A 13,704-nucleotide genomic window follows, 5' to 3' on the forward strand; every position below is an offset into this window, starting at 1 on the left:
GCCTCAGTCCCAGCCCTTGGAGGTCATTGAAATTATGGATGTGTTGTCGGATTAATTGAAGGGCCGCAGTTTTCACCGGAGCTCTGCTACTAGGCAGCCATCATGTTCGGCTGCTAGCCACGCCCCCCAGTAAACGTATTTTATGAAGATTGTCTGAAAGGCCCACACGGCTGTCTTGCCAGAATGTGAATTTTGGTATTTCACAGCTCTCTCCTTTGGACAGATGAGTTTTTTTTAACAAAGTTCCTTTTCAAAAAGAACAACTAAAAGGAAGCTAATTTTGGCCGCTAGTATGTGACAAGAGTGTTGTGATGAAGAACGGCATAGACCTTTCGGTAACTTGTATTTGTCGTTTATTTGTTCAATGTATCAGCAAGCCATCTAGGCAGCTTGACAACTCTTCAACTGTCGCCATCGTCCTGAGCATGGAATTTTCACAGGCATTCCAATTCCATGCCCAGCACGAGGCGGCATGCACAGACCACTACATGGCTTTTCTCTTTGGCCAAAAACAATAAATATCACAATAATTTTAACAAATGAAAGAAGATAACAGAGCTAAATAACCAAGCATGACAAAATCGTAATAAGAAAATAAAACATATAGCACTTATCAAGAAGGGTGCATAAATAATACTGTACTGGGGTGAATGTATGACATTGTTGTGCATTCTGTCCATTACCTGTTGTTGTGGGACTGGTATGCTCAGACGTGAGTCCTGTGCTCTCCATGCCGCTGGAATCAAGCTATCCTGGCTGAAGAGGGCTGAAAGCATGAAACCGGTCCTAGGATGCTTGTTTCCAGTCCAGGGAGGACCTGGCTTGGCAGTTCGGGCAGGACTGTTCCCATGGGGCACAAGGTCAAGACTGATTTGCATATGGCTGGGTTCAAACTGGAATGGCATGGTGAGTAAAAAAAAGATGGATTTAGGCCCAGATCTCTGTACTGGGGTGAATGTATGACATTGTTCTGCATTCTGTCCATCACCTGTTGTTTTTGCATAAAGAACATCCACAACTAAGAGTAAGGTAAACACTGTGATAATAACATGGTCTCAGAAGACATTACCCCAGAGTAAGACTCACACTCCCAGAATAAAACATCAACAGAGAACTTCATACAAAATCACGGTACTTGCTGGGAAAAGTAACTCTCCATGTGCTGTGTCTCAATCTGTCTCCTTCACTGAGGCACCAGCAGTAGAAGACGCATCATCTGAACCTACGGCATCTTTGCCACACACAATGTGATGAAACTCTCTTTTCTACTCTCATCCATCTACAAATTATTTCGCTCAGGTTCAACCCAAACCACTCTCTTACCACTCCACCATTGCCCACTCTCAACTTGCACACTATTGCCATTCACCTTAATGACTCTGACTGGGGGTCCAACCTTAGTTGTGCCCTTGTTCACATGAACAGGTTTACAAATGTGAACTATATCACCGACCTTTATCTTCACATCCTTGACTCTGTTTCTCACATCAAAATTTCGTATTTGTTTCTCCTGATAAGAAGAAACTCCTATTCTGACAATCTCATCAGGAACCGGACTCTGATTAGGCCCTACCCATTTGTTCATCCACGCAGGACAAAAACATGTGGTTGCTCTTCTGCCACGCAACAATTTAAAAGGAGAAACACCAGTTGCCGGGTGGGGAGTGGTGTGATAAAAACACAGCATGCTCTTGACGGAATTGGCAATTATACATTTGTTTGCAATAACCCACTGAATCCATACTCCTAATACTTTGTTCATTCTCTCTACCAGAGCATTAGTTTGGGGATGATAAAGATAACTTCTAAGATGTTTAATGCCACTGGTCACAAGAAATGTTCTAAACTCATCAGAGATAAACTGAGAACCATAATCTGGAACTAACGTTGCAGGAAATCCTTCCTTGGGAAATACTTCTTTCATTAATTCAACAACAACTTTGGAAGTTACCTCACTGATGAACTTTACTTCTGGCCACTTACTGTAATAGTCCATCAGAAACTAAAGCAACATAGATGTACTGTTTAAAGCATAAAACGGTCAACAATATCAATCCCGACCTTGTACCAGGGACCTGTGGGCAATTCAATAGGACTAAGAGGAGGAGTTCTTATCTTAAATGATTTGTCACAACTGAAGAATATGACACAGTTCTTTACTATCAAATCAATCTCCTGATTCATAGCTGGACACCAGAAAGATATGCATAATCTTCTCTACATCAGGGTAGCCCCCAGATGTCCATCATGTGCCCCTCCAATAATTTTTTTCCTCAATGTCACAGGGGTAACAAACTTTTCCACTCTCAATAACAACCCATCCTCAAAAGACAACTCATCGGCAACTTTGACAATGGTTTTGAGATCAAAATCTACATTCCTCTCTTTGGGCCAACCAGCTTTAATGTACTTCCTACAGACTTAAGCATGAAGCCTGTTCCAGAGCATCCCTCCAATCCTTTTCAGAAAAAACACCAATCAAGTTTAAATCAATGGACGCCACAATACAATTTACTTTGTCCTCATCATAACACAACGTCTTGTCATCTTCTTTCCAATGTGATGAGTGTGACTAGAAATCAGCACACCCATTTTCAGAGCCAGGGATATACTCAGTGGCAAAATCAAATTGTAACAATTTAGTGGAAAGACTTGCAATACGGGGATGAACCCTTTTGAGTTTTTTCCACTTAAAATGTAAATTAGCAGTTTGTGGTCTGCTTGGATAACAAAATGAGTTCCCCAAATATAGAGGCCGATTAGGATTGCGGTGATTCCGCATCCTCCGGGCCGGCGGAAGCCGCCGCCGGCCCGGAGGATGCGGAATCACCGCAGCAGTGCCTCCAAAGACCCCCTGCCAGATTAGGATGGCTGGGGGGTCATCGGCGGACTGGAAAACCGTCCGCCGCTGTCGCCTTCTGACCGTGGCGGAAAATCTCTAATATGGTGGCGGTGTCTATCAGACACCGCCAGCCATACTAGGATGGGGCAGGAAACATGCTTTTCCACTGCGGCTTTTCCGCCGTGGAAAAGAATGTTGTCTTTGTAGTTTGGGGGCCCGTTGCGGGCCCCCAGAGGGTCTGGGGGTGGATGATGCACATGGGGGGTACCTATGGTACCCCTCTGCATTTACATGAACAAAGAGGAAGGCACCGCGCGGTGCCTGCCGCTTTGTGCATGTAATGCAATACATGCATTTTTTACCTTGCGGCGGGTGCTGCTTCAAGCAGCACCCGCCACAAGGTTAAAGATATGGGATGTGACCGCCAGGGTGGCGGTCACATCCTAATTTGCATGGAGGGACCGCCGCTGCCCATGCGGACGGTCCCTCTACCTCGCATCCTAATGACCCCCATAGTTTCTAAATTTCATGACCTCCCCGAGACCACCAACAAGCCAACAATTCTTTCTCAAAATGTAGAATATTGTTGTTCTATGTCAGGCAACACCCGGGATGTATATCTGAGCTTGTACATTTGAGAGTTCTTCACCTGGCTGAGTACAGCACCCAAAGCCACATTGCTTACATCTACTGTTAATACACATTGGAGTTCTGGGTCGTAGTTTTTTAATACCTTCAGAGAAGACAGCTGCCATGCATACGTTTTATAACAAGCATTTGCAATGCAATAGGTCTCGCATTTGTGAGATTTTGAGCTATTGGCATAAAAAATGACAATGCGTTTTATTCATTTAATTTAATTGCAAGTTTATATAGCGCTAGGAATCGACTCCCGGAGGAGTATCTCCACGCTTCGACCGCTGGGGAACCCGTCCTGGCTCACCCTGAGAGATGGTCCCTAACGGGTATCTCTAAGGTGCGCCAAGCATCCCCGGCGGTCTGGGGGGGCCGTTGTGAAGATGAGGCAAGCTAATGCCCAGAGTTGCCGAGTGTGGTCCCTGACTGGAGTAGGCACCGAGGTGAGAATTATCGAGCCCGCTGACCATGGTCCACGACCCTGCCGCGTCGGGAATCGAACCCTGGTCCCGGGCCGTCCTCTGCTTACGGGTCTGCCGCCTCTAACCAGTGAGCCACACCACTTCACGTGCTTTAAAACTGGCAAAAATAAAAGGCATTGTACAATAGGTCAAAGTTTCGAAAATGCAAGACCTATTGCCTTGCAAATGCTTGTTTCAAGATAGGTAGAGGTCTGTCTGTCCAATGCCTGCTCTTAAAAAATATGTTTGAATCCATTCACAAAGGGGAAAGGGTACCCTAGGGACTCCTACCCGTGTGCGAGTGGCCTACCACCTAATTGAAGTAGGTGGTAAGCATGGAGTGTTTTGCGGGGTATACCATTCTGACTCGATATTAGGTAAGAACTCCCTTGGCACACCCTTTCCTAATAGCGACTCACAAACGCTATTTTGCGAGTCACCCACTCTCACATGACATAGGATAGAATACCACACACCTCCCCTTTAAAAAAAAATAAACAAATATAAATAAATAATAAGCAAAAAAACACACAAAAAACAAAATCATTAAACTTAACAGGAACATGTTTACCACGTACACTTTTCCTAGGAGAAATTGCTTCTTGGTTAAAACTGGAAGAACACTCGGGTACCATTTCATTAGCATTACCATTAACCACTGGATCAGTATCATTAATATTTCTAATATTTTCATGAAAATTGAAATTGTCATAGACTTCATGAGTACCAGGAAATGCACCCAATTTCTCAACATGTTTCTTAAAATTATTGACTTTGTCAGATTGACTATTTGAATTATTTGATGTAGACCCCTCAACAAAAGATTTACATACAGAAATACATCTAAAATTCCAAATTTTCCCCCCTTCAACTTTAACAGCCTTGGTAAAAATGTCAGTAATTTTTACGGGGTCAGACCATTTAGACACCTTCTTATTGGTTTGACCACCAAATTTCACTCTCACCCAATCACCCACTTTCACTTTTGAAGCATTACATTTCCTTTTGGGATTATGTTGTATCATTTTATCTTGGTATTTTTTAACATGATCTCTGACTTCCTTGAAATCCAAACCTACATCATAAGAATTCTTCCCTTTTAACCACCATGGCAGGAGTTTCGAACCAGGTTTCCTGCCTCGTAACATTTCAAATGGAGACAACCCAGTTACAGAATTGGGAGATGTACGATAAGTTAAAAGAGTAGCTTGTAGTGCCTTCTTCCATTTCAATCCACTTTTTAAGGCCAACTGACAAGATTCTTTCACTACTCTGTTGAAACGTTCCACCTGACCATTGTCTTGTGGAAAATACTTTGAGACTCTTTTATGTAAGATGCCACAACTAGTAAGAAAGGATTCAAATTCTTTTCTGGTAAACTGTGGACCATTGTCTGAAATAAGTTATTCAGGCAAACCCTCTCTGCAAAATATTTCATCGAAAAATTCAACACCTTTCTCAGAGGAAACATTTCCCACAATTTTCAACTCCGGCCACTTAGAAAAATAATCAAGTCTAAAACAAGAGCAAACAACTCTTTACCAGATTGTTAATTAAATGGGCCATCAATGACAATTCCTAACTTCCTCCAAGGGCCTTGAGCATACTCAATGGGTGTAAAATCAACAGAAAGAGGTTTCACGGATTTGTCACTTAAAGAACATAAGGTACAATTCCTGACCCATCTATCCACCATGCCATCAACACTAGGCCACCAATAAAATTCCCTAATTCTTCTCTTAGTTGTAGACATGCCCATGTGACCTTCATGAGATAATTTGCAGATCAGTTCTCTAAGATTCATTGGGGGAACAATGTTATCAGCTCTCAACACCATATTTTGACACAACATTAGCTCATCCTTAACCTTAAAAAATGAAGCCAATTTACCAGTCAGTTTTCTTTCCTCTGGCCAACCTGTGCTCAAAAATCCCTGTACTTCCTTTAAAATGTTATCATGTTTCATAGCCTCAATCCATTCAGTTTCTGAAATTATAGTAGAATAGTCCTTTCCAGAAATCACATACCTATCACCAATAGTATAAGCTACATCACACTCATCATCAACACTACTATTCATGGGAAAACGTGACATAAAATCTGAATGAACGTTAGATCGACCAGGAACATATTTCACCTCACAGCGAAATTCTTGTAATTGAGCAGCAAGTCTTGCCAAGCGAGCTGTGAGTGTTCTACCATCACCAGCAGACAACATACTAATCAAGGGTTTATGATTCGTCCTCAAGGTAAATTTTGTTCCCCATACAAATTGACGGAAATTTTGTGCGGCCCAAGTACAAGAAAGTAATTCCTTTTCTACTGTAGAATAATTGAACTCTGCATCACAAAGTGTTCTGGAAGCATACGACACAATAAATTCACCCTCCTTGTCATTCTGCATTAAAACAGCTCCCAAACCCACATTACTGACATCTACACAAACAATACATTCTTTACCAACAGTATATGGTCTCAAGAAAGGTGCATCAACAATTCTATTTTTGAGAATATCAAATGATTCTTGTTGATCCATACCCCAAATGAATTTAGCATTTTTTTTTACAGAATCCGTAAAGGATGTACAATAGTGGAATAATGTTGCACAAATTTACCATAAAATTCTGTAAGACCCAAAAATGACAGTAACTGTTCCTTTAAGGAAGGAATGGCCGCATTTGTGATACTTTGTACATGGTTGATTTTTGGTTTGATTCCCTCTCTGGAAATTTCATGACCCAAATATTCCACCTTACTCTGCCTAAATTTGCACTTTGAGAACTTCACTGTTAGGCCTTTAATTTGAATGTTATGTAACACAGAATGTACATTTTTATCATGATCCTCATAATCATTTCCGAAAATCAAAATGTCTTGAAAAGCCAAAGCTTCCTGACAATTTTCTAGCAATTCTTTCATCAACCGTTGAAACACAGGGGCTGCACTTGCCAATCCGAATGGCATGCGTAGAAACTGAAACATACCATCCGGAGTTACAAATTCAGTCAGTTTCTTGGGGTCATCATGCAGCTCTACCTGATGATAGGCACTAGTTAAATCGATAGTAGAAAAAAACTGTAGCACCATATAAAGAAGAAATTAGTTCATGAATATTAGGAAGGGGATGTTTGTCCACCCAAATTTCTTTGTTGAAACGGCCAAGATCCACGCACAAGCGAAGGTCTCCTGTACCTTTAAGAGATAAAACAATGGAAGAAACCCATGGTGATGATTCTATAGGTTCTATTATCTGTTTCTGAACCAAATCATTCAACATCTCTTTGAGTTTAATCCTGTAGGCCAAAGGAACATTTCTAACTCTATGTTTAACTGGGATGGCTTTGTCATTCAAAATAATTTTATGTTTGAAGTTAATGTATTTTTCCAATTCCTTCTCGAAGATTTTGGGATATTTCTTTTTTATATTCTCAACAAACAACTCATTGTTGCAACTATTTTTAACAGATTCAGGAGAAACCGTATTCACACTATGATTAATCAGTAAATTTTCACTGTTGTGACTCACCACACATACAGGAGGAGAAGCTCTAGGATCAAGCTTAATACCTAATTCCTGTTAATGTGGCCAACCCAGAATAGAAACGCCCTTAGTAGCAACATAGACTTTTCCATTAATGACGCTATCCTTAAATTCAATTTTAGCCCAAAAGAACCCTTCAGTATCAATTTTATGACCTGAATAACCTCCTGGTTGGATGTCAGGAAGTATCAACTTCCTATCACCCCACAAATCATTGAATAGTTTGTTACCAATAACAGTGTACCATGAACACGAATGAACCATCAATTAAACAGATTTGTCGTCAATCATAGTAATACATGAGGAAAACTTCTTATGTTCCATTTAATTCACTGAAAGTATACAATTTAGACTATGGAGAACGTCTTCTTCCTCTTGAGATATATAGTTAACTTTTTGAACTGAACGACAAACATTGCTGAAATGTCCCTTTTTCTTGCATTTTATACACACTTTATCCCATCCTCGTCACCAAATATATGTAGAATGAGGCACGCCGAATAGCAGGTTTCAAAGTAGGATTTATTCGTACATAAGACAGCTTAACAACCACTGAAGAAAGACTCAGTAAAACTACAGGTCACCACAAATTCTTCTCTCTATCTGCCGTTCATCCACCCTCAGCATTCTATATGACATGTTACAGTTCAAACATGACATAGGATAGAATACCACAATCTGGCCCCAAATTTGCCCTGGAGTTAGAATGAGTGCCTAAAAAAGTGTTAACGTTGTACACACCAACCAAGCCACATTTTAACTTGGGTTAAAGATAAGAAGCGGGAGACTGTAGAAATTTGGGGTTCATAAATATATTTTTGGAATAACATTGGAAATTTACGCTTAGGTCTGGTGTGCTGATAATCCGAATAGGTGAGCTCAACAACCGTCTGTATATGGTGACCAACCGTCCGTAAATTTCACGGACCGTCCGTAATTTGGACCTCACGTCCGTTGTCCGTGAGAATCCCTTTTACGGACGCTTTTTATCCGTAATTTTGGGCATTGGCTTGGGGAACATCACTGTTCCCTTGCCAGAACCCTCCGCTCTGATGGGGCCGCCTCGCACAGTGCACTGCTCTGAGCACACACTTATCCGCACCCGAGTACTTCACAGGTCTTTAAAAGACCAAGTACGCGTTAACGAGGCTTTGTTGATTTTTCCGCCCTTTCATCTCCACACTCCCTGCCTATTGCTGGAAGAATTAGCCCCCCACCAAGCCTATGAAATTTGTAATAGCCCTCACCTCCTCCCCCGCCACCCCTCCACCCCCCGAAATGTGGCTATCGTTGCGCCTCTGATTGTGAGTGACAGGTAAGGCAAGGCTGTTTAGCTGTCGGTGCTGTATTTGGATGTGTCCTCTGCGGGTGGTGTCAGGAGAAGAGTGACTGAACATTACTGACACCAATAGGCCTATGAGTGGCAGTGCTGGGAAGACCAGGCATGCAGGGCCATGGCCTTGAAGAACAGTGCTCCCAGGGACCTTGATCCAAAGCATATGGATGACAGCGTTGGGGTGTAAAGGGCAAGGACAGCAAGGACTCTGGGGGGCATGCCTCTGTGTGTTTAGGGGACATCTCTATGGAATGTGGCTCTTGAACTGCCGAGTTGAAAAGTGTGGAGTTCTGAGGCCAGTGGTGAGTGTATGGCTGCAAAGTGACAGTGTACGGAGGGCATGGCTTTTACAAAGTAGAACCTATGACGTGACCCAGCCAAAGCTGTTGAAAGATCCCATGTCATGGATGAAACACTAAACCAGTTCTGGCCTTTTAGCCAAAAGCAAATTATAAATATGGGCATCAAAATCCCAGCATGGAGTTTTTTATTGGCTGGAAACAAAAAAGATAAACACGTCGCACTTGCATGGCCCTTCCTGGCAGCTGTGGTCCCCACTGAGGCAACTGCACTACGGTTCAGAGCGACGGGTAATGTCAAAACCAGTGTGATCACATGCTTTACTTTGCAGCATCCTTGTACAACTAATAAAGGTCATGTATGGGAATTGTCATACTGATGCCTGACCCCAGGTAGACCTAACAGTGACCGAGCAAATGACCCCATGATGTGGCCAACCAGAACTAAAACAGAAAGGCTACCAGTAAGCCACTCTTCATTTCAGGAGTTTTAAATTGACCAAAGATGCATATGTTTGTCCGTCGTATTTTATATTTTAGTCTTTTCTGACTGCACCTTTGACATTCCTTAACTTAAGGGGTTTGGCGTATGAATCATTGCCACTGTGTGCAGACATGGCAGGGGGACAAAAAGAGTAGACCAAGAGGGCTTGCTTTACAGCCTCCAGGCTTTTAAACCCCACACTCCCTGACTCGTACCTTCCCATAGATGAACCTGGGTATGCAAAGACCTCTGCCTCTCACAGGAGCCCCTACATAAGGGGAGCAAAGGATAGGTGAAGGAGAGTGGGAGCTTCTGAAGAGCTGTTTCCCTGTCAATGGATAAGAAAGAGAAGCTGTGTGTGGGATCTCTCTCGTGTGGACGATTAAAGCCCTTTCTATGTTCTAATGTGAAGGGCCATCACAATGGGAAGGCAGGGAAGGCAGTATGCCCCAGGCCTGTGATCGTTCAGGGCCCCATGCTGATGGAAGGATGGATGGCTAAATGAAAGAGGGATGGAGAGAGAAAGTGAGGATGGATGACTGAAAGGGTGAATGGGTGGATGGATGAGTGACTGGGTGGATGGATGAGAAAGTGAAAGGATGGCTGGATGGGTAGATGACTGGATGGGTGAGTGAATGGATGGATGAGTGTACGGATGGATAAGGTGAAAGGATGAATGGAGAGATAGATGAGTGAAAGGGTGAATGTGTGGAAGGATGAGTGACTGGGTGGATGAATGAGTAAGTGAAAGATTTCTGGATGGTTGAAAGGGTAGATGGCTGGATGGATGAGTGGATGGATGAGTGAAAGGGTGGATGGATGAGTGGACGGATGGATAAGGTGAAAGGATGAATGGAGGGATGGATGAGTGAAAGGGTGGATGGAAGGATAGAGGAGTGGAATGATGGATGGAAGGAATGACAGATGATGGATAGGTTTGCAAATAGTTGAATATTGATATGGATGGGCACCCAGATGGAAGGACAGAGTGAATGGTGAAAGACTGAATGATGGATGAAAGAATTATTACACTTTGTAACCCCCATCATCTTAAGTACATTGCCTATAGATTGACTTCCACATTTATATGAGTCATTGTCTCTATATAATATGTGTGTGTGATGTAACTCACTCCGACACCCTTTCCTTCTTACTTGGAATGAGTAGCACTATAAAATAAATTAAATACACATGAGAGAGGGTCTATGTGAAGAGGAGGGTCACCATTGGAGGGTGGTAGCAAGGCCGGACTGTCCGGACCAGGCATCGGGCGTTTCCCTAGGAGGCTGAAAAGGTGGTGAGGGGGCGGTTTTGTTAACGCAAAAAGATTTGCACATTTATTCAAAGCTGCGCGCATACTGAACAAGCATTTACAATGCAATGGTCTTGGCATTATTAAAGGTGGAGCTATTGGCATTGCTCATGACTTTTTTTTAAAATCATAAATAAATGGCATTTTCATTTACATTGCCAATAGCTTAATCGTTAAATAAATGGCATTGTCATTTACAATGCCAATAACTTAATCGCTCGCAAATGCATGACCTATTGCATTTACACCCACACAGAGCCACACACACAAAGCCACCCACACACACATACAGAGCCACCCACACAGTCATTCACATAGAGCCCCCTACACAGAGCCACCCTCACACAGAGCCACTCACATATAGAGCCACCTACAAAAGAATCTATCCACAGAGACCCCCCCACACACACACACAGAGCCACACACACACACACAGAGCCCACCCACACACACAGAGCCCCCCCACACACACACAGAGCCCCCCACACACACAGAGCCCCCCACACACACAGAGCCCCACACACACACACAGAGCCCCACACACTCAGAGCCCCCTCGCACACACACAGAGCCCCACACACACAGAGCCCCCCACACACACACAGAGCCCCCCACACACACAGCCCTCCTGCACACACACACAGAGCCCCCCACACAAAGACGACCCCCCCCACACACACACACAGAGTCCCCCCACACACAGAGCCCACACACACACACAGAGCCACGTGCAAGGGATAGCTGTCGCACTGGCCACATGGGCCTGCTGCAAGTGCCACGGCTCCCTCTGTAAGAAAGTCTGTGCTAACCACCGTGCTGGTGAGAGCTACGACAGTATCATAGCCAGCAACGCAACTACGGAAGAGCCAGCCAGAGCGCCCTGACAGATGGGCAAACCCTGGCAAAATAAACCAATAGGTAGCACTGTCAGCAACCCAGCAATCCCAACAGTGGGCGGTGACTACTGCAGTGCCTTGAGACCAAAATACACCAAAGTGCAAGCTCGTTGCCAGCCTGCAGAGTTACATACAGGGAAAGGTAATTGTGTTGAACATAGTGTCCCCTGTGCTTTGTGTTTCAGACAGACAATATCATAAAACAGTAAAACTGTTTCCAAATCTGACATAAGCAGAGGATCAGCGTCCCCTCACATGTGTGCCTTTAATTGTAGACTGTTGTTGAATTTGACAGAAGTGAAGGAATATTTGTACTGAGGTAAGGTATCAGACATGACAGGGATGCTGTGTTGATAGCAAAACTAAAATCTGAAAAAATCAGTGGATTTTGATAAGGAGGATGGAGTCAAGCCGCGGGGACAGGCTCCATGAAGCATGAACTGCGAATGAACTCGTTTTTCAGCGACAAAGTGAGACTTGACATGTCTACAACTTCAATCACAAGGTGGAAAATAACACAGTACTGAAGGGTTACAGTCTGGAATAGGGGTGTCCAACATGGATCTAGAAGGGGCAAGGACCGGATCCAGTTCTGGTGGTTGCAGAACCTGAACTCCTTTTTGGGGACCGGCACTTATTTGTTCTTATAAGATTTTGTCCCACAGCAAGAGACAGAAAACCACTAAAGGGAGAAAGATGGCAATACAGTGAGAGTTAAAGCTGGAATGAAAAAGACCCTGCATAGGCGAGATTAAGGGTCAAAGAGTGTCTGGTAGTGGAAGAAAGAAGCATGTAGTGGAATGAAAACTACGTAGCCTCAGTATACGGCAGCCCTGCCATTTATTATCAGCAAAGATTTGGGCCCGGCGCTTTATCTTTTACAAATTAAGCACTGCCTGGATCAGTACCCGATTTTAGGATAACCGCTATGTAAATTGTTATAATGGTTTTTTTATGTGTTGTTCCGTTTGTGTGATTGAACTATTTTAATTTATTTATTGTGTTTCATAAAGCGCAAACATGACCATCACGGTATCAGAGCGCTGTACAGAGACAGGGCTGCTGAGGGTTGCAGTGCGGTAAGGACAAACTAAGATACGTTGTACATAGAGTTTGCCGAGCAAAGTATAACACACTAGGATACAGTATCAAATAGTGGGAGGTAAAAGCTTCTACAAAGTTCTTTTATACAACATGTCTTTCAAGCTGTAGGGATTTGACTTCCTTCAGGAAAAACTTGCATGAAGTAACTGCTCTTGTGCGTGGTAGAGTTCCAAACGTTAGGGGCAGATAAGGCAAAAGTGCGATAGTGGGTTTTCCTTTTTTTTAATTTAATCTGGGAGGTTCAAGTAAGAGACATTTAGCACTTCTAGAGTCCCTTCTGCCTCCTGATAGCTTGCTCCTATTTGTTATGTATGCAAGGACAGAACTGGGAAGGACTTTGTGTGTATTCATGCCACCTTCAGTTGGATTCTGGCTTCAACTGGGAGCCAGTTGAGATCTCTGAGTGATGGAGAGATGCAATCGTAGCAATGGGTGCCTGGTAAAAGTTTTGCTGCTGCATTTAATGTCGCTTTCATTGGGGCTAGGATGGCTTTGCGTAGACCTATGAGTGTGGCATTCCCATAGTCCAGTCTTGTAAGCACTATCGATTGAACAGCTGTTTTTAGGTCTCCTCACCACAGTAAGATTTCATGTGTTTGTTCAAGTGCGAACATTCCTTGGTGGTCAGTTGGAGCCTGGCCAGCAAGGGAGTATAGGCTCTGCACTATTGCGTAAGAATAAATATGCATTTTATGACGCTACATATGCTGTACCTGTTATCTTCTGTACAACATAAATGAGCTCCATTTAGAATCATTTCATTAAACAGGGACATTTCGATTACAAATCAAGC

Source organism: Lissotriton vulgaris, chromosome 2_1 (assembly GCF_964263255.1).
Source record: "Lissotriton vulgaris chromosome 2_1, aLisVul1.2, whole genome shotgun sequence".
Classification (NCBI taxonomy): Eukaryota; Metazoa; Chordata; class Amphibia; order Caudata; family Salamandridae; genus Lissotriton; species Lissotriton vulgaris.